Source organism: Anomaloglossus baeobatrachus, unplaced genomic scaffold (genome assembly GCF_048569485.1).
Source record: "Anomaloglossus baeobatrachus isolate aAnoBae1 unplaced genomic scaffold, aAnoBae1.hap1 Scaffold_2862, whole genome shotgun sequence".
In the NCBI taxonomy this organism is placed as follows: domain Eukaryota; kingdom Metazoa; phylum Chordata; class Amphibia; order Anura; family Aromobatidae; genus Anomaloglossus; species Anomaloglossus baeobatrachus.
Genome location: NW_027442325.1, coordinates 71,823 through 85,091, shown reverse-complemented (window position 1 = coordinate 85,091; position 13,269 = coordinate 71,823). Strand labels below are relative to the sequence as shown.

Here is a 13,269-nt window from a genome sequence, read left to right as displayed (position 1 = left end):
ACGGAACACTGGCGGCTTGTCACAATGCCCCCCGATGACATCACAATAGCGCTGCTGCCTAGAAAACAAGCTGCGCAGAAGAAGTTGTTCTTTGGGTGGGAGGGTGGGCTAGTGGAAGGAGGGGGCAATCTCTTTTTTTCCCGGGTGGTAGGGGGATGACAGGAGAAGGGAAGCGGGTGGTGAGAAAGGTACAGAGGGCAGGGTTTGGGGGCTGGGAAGGAAAGGGAAAAGATTAGGGTTTGGGGATGATGAAAGGGCTTTCTACGGGTAAGGATGGCAAAGGGTGGCAGTGACGGAAAGTCAGGCAACCTGTCCTGTCCGTCTTTTTGTATCGTGAATTGGAAAGACTGCAAGGGGGAGGGGAGTTGCTTGCGCCCTAAAGGAGGAGTTATTCAGATTCATTGCAGTGGGCGGCGGCTGCAAAACGCACCATTCTTCTTGTTTTTGCTCTGCAAAGCAGCCTTTTCAAGGGTTGGCTTGGGTGACAAAATGTCTTGTGTAGGCGTGGGTTTGTCTCCCTCTCGCTCTCTCTCCCTAAGATGTGTCCGGCATAGGCCAGGGTGCCACTCGAGGCCCAAACCAATTCTGGTTATCGCTTCTCGGCCTTTTGGCTAAGATCAAGTGTAGTATCTGTTCTTATCAGTTTAATATCTGATACGTCCCCTATCTGGGGACCATATATTAAATGGATTTTTAGAACAGGGAGATGGAAAAAGAGCTTGCTCTGTCCACTCCACGCATTGACCTGGTATTGCAGTACCTCCAGGAACGGTGCACCCCTTCTTAACCCAGTTTCCAAAAGCAGAACTCGATTCACCTGATTCATATTAGCCCGATTAGCGAATTGAAATGAATTTTTATCTAACACACTTTTTACTTGCTTTATTCATCCAAATAGCAAACTCATCACCACTCAACTTCACCAACTCTGCTATGTCCCGTGCAGTATCTTGTTGTCAGTCTAATCTAGATCATGTGTAATTGAATGGAATAGATCCCTTTTGGACAAAGTGGAGTCAGATGCTGCAGTGACCACAGGTGTGAGAGGATCTACAATTGGCATCTGGTGTTATCTCTCTGCTTCCACTCCAAATAAAGTTACCTGTTGTTACCTGAACGTCAAATACTAAGAATGGGCGGCCTATGAAAGAATTAGTACTTTCATTAAGTATACTAAACCGGCTAATTGGGAATAGACAAACTGTAAAAAGCCCTCTGAGAAAGCCCCTCTCTAACCTTTGTTAGTAAGCTTTTCTGTAGTCTGCCTGTTGATGTATTTTCGGTTTGAACAGTGCACAACATGAAGAGACGGAACACTGGCGGCTTGTCACAATGCCCCCCGATGACATCACAATAGCGCTGCTGCCTAGAAAACAAGCTGCGCAGAAGAAGTTGTTCTTTGGGTGGGAGGGTGGGCTAGTGGAAGGAGGGGGCAATCTCTTTTTTTCCCGGGTGGTAGGGGGATGACAGGAGAAGGGAAGCGGGTGGTGAGAAAGGTACAGAGGGCAGGGTTTGGGGGCTGGGAAGGAAAGGGAAAAGATTAGGGTTTGGGGATGATGAAAGGGCTTTCTACGGGTAAGGATGGCAAAGGGTGGCAGTGACGGAAAGTCAGGCAACCTGTCCTGTCCGTCTTTTTGTATCGTGAATTGGAAAGACTGCAAGGGGGAGGGGAGTTGCTTGCGCCCTAAAGGAGGAGTTATTCAGATTCATTGCAGTGGGCGGCGGCTGCAAAACGCACCATTCTTCTTGTTTTTGCTCTGCAAAGCAGCCTTTTCAAGGGTTGGCTTGGGTGACAAAATGTCTTGTGTAGGCGTGGGTTTGTCTCCCTCTCGCTCTCTCTCCCTAAGATGTGTCCGGCATAGGCCAGGGTGCCACTCGAGGCCCAAACCAATTCTGGTTATCGCTTCTCGGCCTTTTGGCTAAGATCAAGTGTAGTATCTGTTCTTATCAGTTTAATATCTGATACGTCCCCTATCTGGGGACCATATATTAAATGGATTTTTAGAACAGGGAGATGGAAAAAGAGCTTGCTCTGTCCACTCCACGCATTGACCTGGTATTGCAGTACCTCCAGGAACGGTGCACCCCTTCTTAACCCAGTTTCCAAAAGCAGAACTCGATTCACCTGATTCATATTAGCCCGATTAGCGAATTGAAATGAATTTTTATCTAACACACTTTTTACTTGCTTTATTCATCCAAATAGCAAACTCATCACCACTCAACTTCACCAACTCTGCTATGTCCCGTGCAGTATCTTGTTGTCAGTCTAATCTAGATCATGTGTAATTGAATGGAATAGATCCCTTTTGGACAAAGTGGAGTCAGATGCTGCAGTGACCACAGGTGTGAGAGGATCTACAATTGGCATCTGGTGTTATCTCTCTGCTTCCACTCCAAATAAAGTTACCTGTTGTTACCTGAACGTCAAATACTAAGAATGGGCGGCCTATGAAAGAATTAGTACTTTCATTAAGTATACTAAACCGGCTAATTGGGAATAGACAAACTGTAAAAAGCCCTCTGAGAAAGCCCCTCTCTAACCTTTGTTAGTAAGCTTTTCTGTAGCCTGCCTGTTGATGTATTTTCGGTTTGAACAGTGCACAACATGAAGAGACGGAACACTGGCGGCTTGTCACAATGCCCCCCGATGACATCACAATAGCGCTGCTGCCTAGAAAACAAGCTGCGCAGAAGAAGTTGTTCTTTGGGTGGGAGGGTGGGCTAGTGGAAGGAGGGGGCAATCTCTTTTTTTCCCGGGTGGTAGGGGGATGACAGGAGAAGGGAAGCGGGTGGTGAGAAAGGTACAGAGGGCAGGGTTTGGGGGCTGGGAAGGAAAGGGAAAAGATTAGGGTTTGGGGATGATGAAAGGGCTTTCTACGGGTAAGGATGGCAAAGGGTGGCAGTGACGGAAAGTCAGGCAACCTGTCCTGTCCGTCTTTTTGTATCGTGAATTGGAAAGACTGCAAGGGGGAGGGGAGTTGCTTGCGCCCTAAAGGAGGAGTTATTCAGATTCATTGCAGTGGGCGGCGGCTGCAAAACGCACCATTCTTCTTGTTTTTGCTCTGCAAAGCAGCCTTTTCAAGGGTTGGCTTGGGTGACAAAATGTCTTGTGTAGGCGTGGGTTTGTCTCCCTCTCGCTCTCTCTCCCTAAGATGTGTCCGGCATAGGCCAGGGTGCCACTCGAGGCCCAAACCAATTCTGGTTATCGCTTCTCGGCCTTTTGGCTAAGATCAAGTGTAGTATCTGTTCTTATCAGTTTAATATCTGATACGTCCCCTATCTGGGGACCATATATTAAATGGATTTTTAGAACAGGGAGATGGAAAAAGAGCTTGCTCTGTCCACTCCACGCATTGACCTGGTATTGCAGTACCTCCAGGAACGGTGCACCCCTTCTTAACCCAGTTTCCAAAAGCAGAACTCGATTCACCTGATTCATATTAGCCCGATTAGCGAATTGAAATGAATTTTTATCTAACACACTTTTTACTTGCTTTATTCATCCAAATAGCAAACTCATCACCACTCAACTTCACCAACTCTGCTATGTCCCGTGCAGTATCTTGTTGTCAGTCTAATCTAGATCATGTGTAATTGAATGGAATAGATCCCTTTTGGACAAAGTGGAGTCAGATGCTGCAGTGACCACAGGTGTGAGAGGATCTACAATTGGCATCTGGTGTTATCTCTCTGCTTCCACTCCAAATAAAGTTACCTGTTGTTACCTGAACGTCAAATACTAAGAATGGGCGGCCTATGAAAGAATTAGTACTTTCATTAAGTATACTAAACCGGCTAATTGGGAATAGACAAACTGTAAAAAGCCCTCTGAGAAAGCCCCTCTCTAACCTTTGTTAGTAAGCTTTTCTGTAGCCTGCCTGTTGATGTATTTTCGGTTTGAACAGTGCACAACATGAAGAGACGGAACACTGGCGGCTTGTCACAATGCCCCCCGATGACATCACAATAGCGCTGCTGCCTAGAAAACAAGCTGCGCAGAAGAAGTTGTTCTTTGGGTGGGAGGGTGGGCTAGTGGAAGGAGGGGGCAATCTCTTTTTTTCCCGGGTGGTAGGGGGATGACAGGAGAAGGGAAGCGGGTGGTGAGAAAGGTACAGAGGGCAGGGTTTGGGGGCTGGGAAGGAAAGGGAAAAGATTAGGGTTTGGGGATGATGAAAGGGCTTTCTACGGGTAAGGATGGCAAAGGGTGGCAGTGACGGAAAGTCAGGCAACCTGTCCTGTCCGTCTTTTTGTATCGTGAATTGGAAAGACTGCAAGGGGGAGGGGAGTTGCTTGCGCCCTAAAGGAGGAGTTATTCAGATTCATTGCAGTGGGCGGCGGCTGCAAAACGCACCATTCTTCTTGTTTTTGCTCTGCAAAGCAGCCTTTTCAAGGGTTGGCTTGGGTGACAAAATGTCTTGTGTAGGCGTGGGTTTGTCTCCCTCTCGCTCTCTCTCCCTAAGATGTGTCCGGCATAGGCCAGGGTGCCACTCGAGGCCCAAACCAATTCTGGTTATCGCTTCTCGGCCTTTTGGCTAAGATCAAGTGTAGTATCTGTTCTTATCAGTTTAATATCTGATACGTCCCCTATCTGGGGACCATATATTAAATGGATTTTTAGAACAGGGAGATGGAAAAAGAGCTTGCTCTGTCCACTCCACGCATTGACCTGGTATTGCAGTACCTCCAGGAACGGTGCACCCCTTCTTAACCCAGTTTCCAAAAGCAGAACTCAATTCACCTGATTCATATTAGCCCGATTAGCGAATTGAAATGAATTTTTATCTAACACACTTTTTACTTGCTTTATTCATCCAAATAGCAAACTCATCACCACTCAACTTCACCAACTCTGCTATGTCCCGTGCAGTATCTTGTTGTCAGTCTAATCTAGATCATGTGTAATTGAATGGAATAGATCCCTTTTGGACAAAGTGGAGTCAGATGCTGCAGTGACCACAGGTGTGAGAGGATCTACAATTGGCATCTGGTGTTATCTCTCTGCTTCCACTCCAAATAAAGTTACCTGTTGTTACCTGAACGTCAAATACTAAGAATGGGCGGCCTATGAAAGAATTAGTACTTTCATTAAGTATACTAAACCGGCTAATTGGGGATAGACAAACTGTAAAAAGCCCTCTGAGAAAGCCCCTCTCTAACCTTTGTTAGTAAGCTTTTCTGTAGCCTGCCTGTTGATGTATTTTCGGTTTGAACAGTGCACAACATGAAGAGACGGAACACTGGCGGCTTGTCACAATGCCCCCCGATGACATCACAATAGCGCTGCTGCCTAGAAAACAAGCTGCGCAGAAGAAGTTGTTCTTTGGGTGGGAGGGTGGGCTAGTGGAAGGAGGGGGCAATCTCTTTTTTTCCCGGGTGGTAGGGGGATGACAGGAGAAGGGAAGCGGGTGGTGAGAAAGGTACAGAGGGCAGGGTTTGGGGGCTGGGAAGGAAAGGGAAAAGATTAGGGTTTGGGGATGATGAAAGGGCTTTCTACGGGTAAGGATGGCAAAGGGTGGCAGTGACGGAAAGTCAGGCAACCTGTCCTGTCCGTCTTTTTGTATCGTGAATTGGAAAGACTGCAAGGGGGAGGGGAGTTGCTTGCGCCCTAAAGGAGGAGTTATTCAGATTCATTGCAGTGGGCGGCGGCTGCAAAACGCACCATTCTTCTTGTTTTTGCTCTGCAAAGCAGCCTTTTCAAGGGTTGGCTTGGGTGACAAAATGTCTTGTGTAGGCGTGGGTTTGTCTCCCTCTCGCTCTCTCTCCCTAAGATGTGTCCGGCATAGGCCAGGGTGCCACTCGAGGCCCAAACCAATTCTGGTTATCGCTTCTCGGCCTTTTGGCTAAGATCAAGTGTAGTATCTGTTCTTATCAGTTTAATATCTGATACGTCCCCTATCTGGGGACCATATATTAAATGGATTTTTAGAACAGGGAGATGGAAAAAGAGCTTGCTCTGTCCACTCCACGCATTGACCTGGTATTGCAGTACCTCCAGGAACGGTGCACCCCTTCTTAACCCAGTTTCCAAAAGCAGAACTCGATTCACCTGATTCATATTAGCCCGATTAGCGAATTGAAATGAATTTTTATCTAACACACTTTTTACTTGCTTTATTCATCCAAATAGCAAACTCATCACCACTCAACTTCACCAACTCTGCTATGTCCCGTGCAGTATCTTGTTGTCAGTCTAATCTAGATCATGTGTAATTGAATGGAATAGATCCCTTTTGGACAAAGTGGAGTCAGATGCTGCAGTGACCACAGGTGTGAGAGGATCTACAATTGGCATCTGGTGTTATCTCTCTGCTTCCACTCCAAATAAAGTTACCTGTTGTTACCTGAACGTCAAATACTAAGAATGGGCGGCCTATGAAAGAATTAGTACTTTCATTAAGTATACTAAACCGGCTAATTGGGAATAGACAAACTGTAAAAAGCCCTCTGAGAAAGCCCTTCTCTAACCTTTGTTAGTAAGCTTTTCTGTAGCCTGCCTGTTGATGTATTTTCGGTTTGAACAGTGCACAACATGAAGAGACGGAACACTGGCGGCTTGTCACAATGCCCCCCGATGACATCACAATAGCGCTGCTGCCTAGAAAACAAGCTGCGCAGAAGAAGTTGTTCTTTGGGTGGGAGGGTGGGCTAGTGGAAGGAGGGGGCAATCTCTTTTTTTCCCGGGTGGTAGGGGGATGACAGGAGAAGGGAAGCGGGTGGTGAGAAAGGTACAGAGGGCAGGGTTTGGGGGCTGGGAAGGAAAGGGAAAAGATTAGGGTTTGGGGACGATGAAAGGGCTTTCTACGGGTAAGGATGGCAAAGGGTGGCAGTGACGGAAAGTCAGGCAACCTGTCCTGTCCGTCTTTTTGTATCGTGAATTGGAAAGACTGCAAGGGGGAGGGGAGTTGCTTGCGCCCTAAAGGAGGAGTTATTCAGATTCATTGCAGTGGGCGGCGGCTGCAAAACGCACCATTCTTCTTGTTTTTGCTCTGCAAAGCAGCCTTTTCAAGGGTTGGCTTGGGTGACAAAATGTCTTGTGTAGGCGTGGGTTTGTCTCCCTCTCGCTCTCTCTCCCTAAGATGTGTCCGGCATAGGCCAGGGTGCCACTCGAGGCCCAAACCAATTCTGGTTATCGCTTCTCGGCCTTTTGGCTAAGATCAAGTGTAGTATCTGTTCTTATCAGTTTAATATCTGATACGTCCCCTATCTGGGGACCATATATTAAATGGATTTTTAGAACAGGGAGATGGAAAAAGAGCTTGCTCTGTCCACTCCACGCATTGACCTGGTATTGCAGTACCTCCAGGAACGGTGCACCCCTTCTTAACCCAGTTTCCAAAAGCAGAACTCGATTCACCTGATTCATATTAGCCCGATTAGCGAATTGAAATGAATTTTTATCTAACACACTTTTTACTTGCTTTATTCATCCAAATAGCAAACTCATCACCACTCAACTTCACCAACTCTGCTATGTCCCGTGCAGTATCTTGTTGTCAGTCTAATCTAGATCATGTGTAATTGAATGGAATAGATCCCTTTTGGACAAAGTGGAGTCAGATGCTGCAGTGACCACAGGTGTGAGAGGATCTACAATTGGCATCTGGTGTTATCTCTCTGCTTCCACTCCAAATAAAGTTACCTGTTGTTACCTGAACGTCAAATACTAAGAATGGGCGGCCTATGAAAGAATTAGTACTTTCATTAAGTATACTAAACCGGCTAATTGGGAATAGACAAACTGTAAAAAGACCTCTGAGAAAGCCCCTCTCTAACCTTTGTTAGTAAGCTTTTCTGTAGCCTGCCTGTTGATGTATTTTCGGTTTGAACAGTGCACAACATGAAGAGACGGAACACTGGCGGCTTGTCACAATGCCCCCCGATGACATCACAATAGCGCTGCTGCCTAGAAAACAAGCTGCGCAGAAGAAGTTGTTCTTTGGGTGGGAGGGTGGGCTAGTGGAAGGAGGGGGCAATCTCTTTTTTTCCCGGGTGGTAGGGGGATGACAGGAGAAGGGAAGCGGGTGGTGAGAAAGGTACAGAGGGCAGGGTTTGGGGGCTGGGAAGGAAAGGGAAAAGATTAGGGTTTGGGGATGATGAAAGGGCTTTCTACGGGTAAGGATGGCAAAGGGTGGCAGTGACGGAAAGTCAGGCAACCTGTCCTGTCCGTCTTTTTGTATCGTGAATTGGAAAGACTGCAAGGGGGAGGGGAGTTGCTTGCGCCCTAAAGGAGGAGTTATTCAGATTCATTGCAGTGGGCGGCGGCTGCAAAACGCACCATTCTTCTTGTTTTTGCTCTGCAAAGCAGCCTTTTCAAGGGTTGGCTTGGGTGACAAAATGTCTTGTGTAGGCGTGGGTTTGTCTCCCTCTCGCTCTCTCTCCCTAAGATGTGTCCGGCATAGGCCAGGGTGCCACTCGAGGCCCAAACCAATTCTGGTTATTGCTTCTCGGCCTTTTGGCTAAGATCAAGTGTAGTATCTGTTCTTATCAGTTTAATATCTGATACGTCCCCTATCTGGGGACCATATATTAAATGGATTTTTAGAACAGGGAGATGGAAAAAGAGCTTGCTCTGTCCACTCCACGCATTGACCTGGTATTGCAGTACCTCCAGGAACGGTGCACCCCTTCTTAACCCAGTTTCCAAAAGCAGAACTCGATTCACCTGATTCATATTAGCCCGATTAGCGAATTGAAATGAATTTTTATCTAACACACTTTTTACTTGCTTTATTCATCCAAATAGCAAACTCATCACCACTCAACTTCACCAACTCTGCTATGTCCCGTGCAGTATCTTGTTGTCAGTCTAATCTAGATCATGTGTAATTGAATGGAATAGATCCCTTTTGGACAAAGTGGAGTCAGATGCTGCAGTGACCACAGGTGTGAGAGGATCTACAATTGGCATCTGGTGTTATCTCTCTGCTTCCACTCCAAATAAAGTTACCTGTTGTTACCTGAACGTCAAATACTAAGAATGGGCGGCCTATGAAAGAATTAGTACTTTCATTAAGTATACTAAACCGGCTAATTGGGAATAGACAAACTGTAAAAAGCCCTCTGAGAAAGCCCCTCTCTAACCTTTGTTAGTAAGCTTTTCTGTAGCCTGCCTGTTGATGTATTTTCGGTTTGAACAGTGCACAACATGAAGAGACGGAACACTGGCGGCTTGTCACAATGCCCCCCGATGACATCACAATAGCGCTGCTGCCTAGAAAACAAGCTGCGCAGAAGAAGTTGTTCTTTGGGTGGGAGGGTGGGCTAGTGGAAGGAGGGGGCAATCTCTTTTTTTCCCGGGTGGTAGGGGGATGACAGGAGAAGGGAAGCGGGTGGTGAGAAAGGTACAGAGGGCAGGGTTTGGGGGCTGGGAAGGAAAGGGAAAAGATTAGGGTTTGGGGATGATGAAAGGGCTTTCTACGGGTAAGGATGGCAAAGGGTGGCAGTGACGGAAAGTCAGGCAACCTGTCCTGTCCGTCTTTTTGTATCGTGAATTGGAAAGACTGCAAGGGGGAGGGGAGTTGCTTGCGCCCTAAAGGAGGAGTTATTCAGATTCATTGCAGTGGGCGGCGGCTGCAAAACGCACCATTCTTCTTGTTTTTGCTCTGCAAAGCAGCCTTTTCAAGGGTTGGCTTGGGTGACAAAATGTCTTGTGTAGGCGTGGGTTTGTCTCCCTCTCGCTCTCTCTCCCTAAGATGTGTCCGGCATAGGCCAGGGTGCCACTCGAGGCCCAAACCAATTCTGGTTATTGCTTCTCGGCCTTTTGGCTAAGATCAAGTGTAGTATCTGTTCTTATCAGTTTAATATCTGATACGTCCCCTATCTGGGGACCATATATTAAATGGATTTTTAGAACAGGGAGATGGAAAAAGAGCTTGCTCTGTCCACTCCACGCATTGACCTGGTATTGCAGTACCTCCAGGAACGGTGCACCCCTTCTTAACCCAGTTTCCAAAAGCAGAACTCGATTCACCTGATTCATATTAGCCCGATTAGCGAATTGAAATGAATTTTTATCTAACACACTTTTTACTTGCTTTATTCATCCAAATAGCAAACTCATCACCACTCAACTTCACCAACTCTGCTATGTCCCGTGCAGTATCTTGTTGTCAGTCTAATCTAGATCATGTGTAATTGAATGGAATAGATCCCTTTTGGACAAAGTGGAGTCAGATGCTGCAGTGACCACAGGTGTGAGAGGATCTACAATTGGCATCTGGTGTTATCTCTCTGCTTCCACTCCAAATAAAGTTACCTGTTGTTACCTGAACGTCAAATACTAAGAATGGGCGGCCTATGAAAGAATTAGTACTTTCATTAAGTATACTAAACCGGCTAATTGGGAATAGACAAACTGTAAAAAGCCCTCTGAGAAAGCCCCTCTCTAACCTTTGTTAGTAAGCTTTTCTGTAGCCTGCCTGTTGATGTATTTTCGGTTTGAACAGTGCACAACATGAAGAGACGGAACACTGGCGGCTTGTCACAATGCCCCCCGATGACATCACAATAGCGCTGCTGCCTAGAAAACAAGCTGCGCAGAAGAAGTTGTTCTTTGGGTGGGAGGGTGGGCTAGTGGAAGGAGGGGGCAATCTCTTTTTTTCCCGGGTGGTAGGGGGATGACAGGAGAAGGGAAGCGGGTGGTGAGAAAGGTACAGAGGGCAGGGTTTGGGGGCTGGGAAGGAAAGGGAAAAGATTAGGGTTTGGGGATGATGAAAGGGCTTTCTACGGGTAAGGATGGCAAAGGGTGGCAGTGACGGAAAGTCAGGCAACCTGTCCTGTCCGTCTTTTTGTATCGTGAATTGGAAAGACTGCAAGGGGGAGGGGAGTTGCTTGCGCCCTAAAGGAGGAGTTATTCAGATTCATTGCAGTGGGCGGCGGCTGCAAAACGCACCATTCTTCTTGTTTTTGCTCTGCAAAGCAGCCTTTTCAAGGGTTGGCTTGGGTGACAAAATGTCTTGTGTAGGCGTGGGTTTGTCTCCCTCTCGCTCTCTCTCCCTAAGATGTGTCCGGCATAGGCCAGGGTGCCACTCGAGGCCCAAACCAATTCTGGTTATCGCTTCTCGGCCTTTTGGCTAAGATCAAGTGTAGTATCTGTTCTTATCAGTTTAATATCTGATACGTCCCCTATCTGGGGACCATATATTAAATGGATTTTTAGAACAGGGAGATGGAAAAAGAGCTTGCTCTGTCCACTCCACGCATTGACCTGGTATTGCAGTACCTCCAGGAACGGTGCACCCCTTCTTAACCCAGTTTCCAAAAGCAGAACTCGATTCACCTGATTCATATTAGCCCGATTAGCGAATTGAAATGAATTTTTATCTAACACACTTTTTACTTGCTTTATTCATCCAAATAGCAAACTCATCACCACTCAACTTCACCAACTCTGCTATGTCCCGTGCAGTATCTTGTTGTCAGTCTAATCTAGATCATGTGTAATTGAATGGAATAGATCCCTTTTGGACAAAGTGGAGTCAGATGCTGCAGTGACCACAGGTGTGAGAGGATCTACAATTGGCATCTGGTGTTATCTCTCTGCTTCCACTCCAAATAAAGTTACCTGTTGTTACCTGAACGTCAAATACTAAGAATGGGCGGCCTATGAAAGAATTAGTACTTTCATTAAGTATACTAAACCGGCTAATTGGGAATAGACAAACTGTAAAAAGCCCTCTGAGAAAGCCCCTCTCTAACCTTTGTTAGTAAGCTTTTCTGTAGCCTGCCTGTTGATGTATTTTCGGTTTGAACAGTGCACAACATGAAGAGACGGAACACTGGCGGCTTGTCACAATGCCCCCCGATGACATCACAATAGCGCTGCTGCCTAGAAAACAAGCTGCGCAGAAGAAGTTGTTCTTTGGGTGGGAGGGTGGGCTAGTGGAAGGAGGGGGCAATCTCTTTTTTTCCCGGGTGGTAGGGGGATGACAGGAGAAGGGAAGCGGGTGGTGAGAAAGGTACAGAGGGCAGGGTTTGGGGGCTGGGAAGGAAAGGGAAAAGATTAGGGTTTGGGGATGATGAAAGGGCTTTCTACGGGTAAGGATGGCAAAGGGTGGCAGTGACGGAAAGTCAGGCAACCTGTCCTGTCCGTCTTTTTGTATCGTGAATTGGAAAGACTGCAAGGGGGAGGGGAGTTGCTTGCGCCCTAAAGGAGGAGTTATTCAGATTCATTGCAGTGGGCGGCGGCTGCAAAACGCACCATTCTTCTTGTTTTTGCTCTGCAAAGCAGCCTTTTCAAGGGTTGGCTTGGGTGACAAAATGTCTTGTGTAGGCGTGGGTTTGTCTCCCTCTCGCTCTCTCTCCCTAAGATGTGTCCGGCATAGGCCAGGGTGCCACTCGAGGCCCAAACCAATTCTGGTTATCGCTTCTCGGCCTTTTGGCTAAGATCAAGTGTAGTATCTGTTCTTATCAGTTTAATATCTGATACGTCCCCTATCTGGGGACCATATATTAAATGGATTTTTAGAACAGGGAGATGGAAAAAGAGCTTGCTCTGTCCACTCCACGCATTGACCTGGTATTGCAGTACCTCCAGGAACGGTGCACCCCTTCTTAACCCAGTTTCCAAAAGCAGAACTCGATTCACCTGATTCATATTAGCCCGATTAGCGAATTGAAATGAATTTTTATCTAACACACTTTTTACTTGCTTTATTCATCCAAATAGCAAACTCATCACCACTCAACTTCACCAACTCTGCTATGTCCCGTGCAGTATCTTGTTGTCAGTCTAATCTAGATCATGTGTAATTGAATGGAATAGATCCCTTTTGGACAAAGTGGAGTCAGATGCTGCAGTGACCACAGGTGTGAGAGGATCTACAATTGGCATCTGGTGTTATCTCTCTGCTTCCACTCCAAATAAAGTTACCTGTTGTTACCTGAACGTCAAATACTAAGAATGGGCGGCCTATGAAAGAATTAGTACTTTCATTAAGTATACTAAACCGGCTAATTGGGAATAGACAAACTGTAAAAAGCCCTCTGAGAAAGCCCCTCTCTAACCTTTGTTAGTAAGCTTTTCTGTAGCCTGCCTGTTGATGTATTTTCGGTTTGAACAGTGCACAACATGAAGAGACGGAACACTGGCGGCTTGTCACAATGCCCCCCGATGACATCACAATAGCGCTGCTGCCTAGAAAACAAGCTGCGCAGAAGAAGTTGTTCTTTGGGTGGGAGGGTGGGCTAGTGGAAGGAGGGGGCAATCTCTTTTTTTCCCGGGTGGTAGGGGGATGACAGGAGAAGGGAAGCGGGTGGTGAGAAAGG

The 13,269-nt window shown here is 46.8% G+C and overlaps 10 non-coding genes across 10 annotated transcripts; all 10 read left to right on the top strand.

The window, feature by feature from the left end:
* Positions 1-591: 591 nt before the first annotated feature.
* LOC142266563 (U2 spliceosomal RNA) lies at positions 592-782 on the top strand. Its single transcript, XR_012732630.1, has one exon. It is a non-coding gene; the product is annotated as a U2 spliceosomal RNA (small nuclear RNA).
* A 1,117-nt stretch (positions 783-1,899) lies between these two features.
* LOC142266562 (U2 spliceosomal RNA) lies at positions 1,900-2,090 on the top strand. The gene has a single exon (XR_012732629.1). It is a non-coding gene; the product is annotated as a U2 spliceosomal RNA (small nuclear RNA).
* A 1,117-nt stretch (positions 2,091-3,207) lies between these two features.
* LOC142266561 (U2 spliceosomal RNA) lies at positions 3,208-3,398 on the top strand. The gene has a single exon (XR_012732628.1). It is a non-coding gene; the product is annotated as a U2 spliceosomal RNA (small nuclear RNA).
* A 1,117-nt stretch (positions 3,399-4,515) lies between these two features.
* Positions 4,516-4,706, top strand: LOC142266559 (U2 spliceosomal RNA). The gene has a single exon (XR_012732626.1). It is a non-coding gene; the product is annotated as a U2 spliceosomal RNA (small nuclear RNA).
* A 1,117-nt stretch (positions 4,707-5,823) lies between these two features.
* LOC142266558 (U2 spliceosomal RNA) lies at positions 5,824-6,014 on the top strand. The gene has a single exon (XR_012732625.1). It is a non-coding gene; the product is annotated as a U2 spliceosomal RNA (small nuclear RNA).
* A 1,117-nt stretch (positions 6,015-7,131) lies between these two features.
* Positions 7,132-7,322, top strand: LOC142266557 (U2 spliceosomal RNA). Its single transcript, XR_012732624.1, has one exon. It is a non-coding gene; the product is annotated as a U2 spliceosomal RNA (small nuclear RNA).
* A 1,117-nt stretch (positions 7,323-8,439) lies between these two features.
* Positions 8,440-8,630, top strand: LOC142266502 (U2 spliceosomal RNA). The gene has a single exon (XR_012732577.1). It is a non-coding gene; the product is annotated as a U2 spliceosomal RNA (small nuclear RNA).
* A 1,117-nt stretch (positions 8,631-9,747) lies between these two features.
* On the top strand, positions 9,748-9,938 carry LOC142266500 (U2 spliceosomal RNA). The gene has a single exon (XR_012732576.1). It is a non-coding gene; the product is annotated as a U2 spliceosomal RNA (small nuclear RNA).
* A 1,117-nt stretch (positions 9,939-11,055) lies between these two features.
* LOC142266555 (U2 spliceosomal RNA) lies at positions 11,056-11,246 on the top strand. Its single transcript, XR_012732623.1, has one exon. It is a non-coding gene; the product is annotated as a U2 spliceosomal RNA (small nuclear RNA).
* A 1,117-nt stretch (positions 11,247-12,363) lies between these two features.
* On the top strand, positions 12,364-12,554 carry LOC142266554 (U2 spliceosomal RNA). Its single transcript, XR_012732622.1, has one exon. It is a non-coding gene; the product is annotated as a U2 spliceosomal RNA (small nuclear RNA).
* Positions 12,555-13,269: the final 715 nt, after the last annotated feature.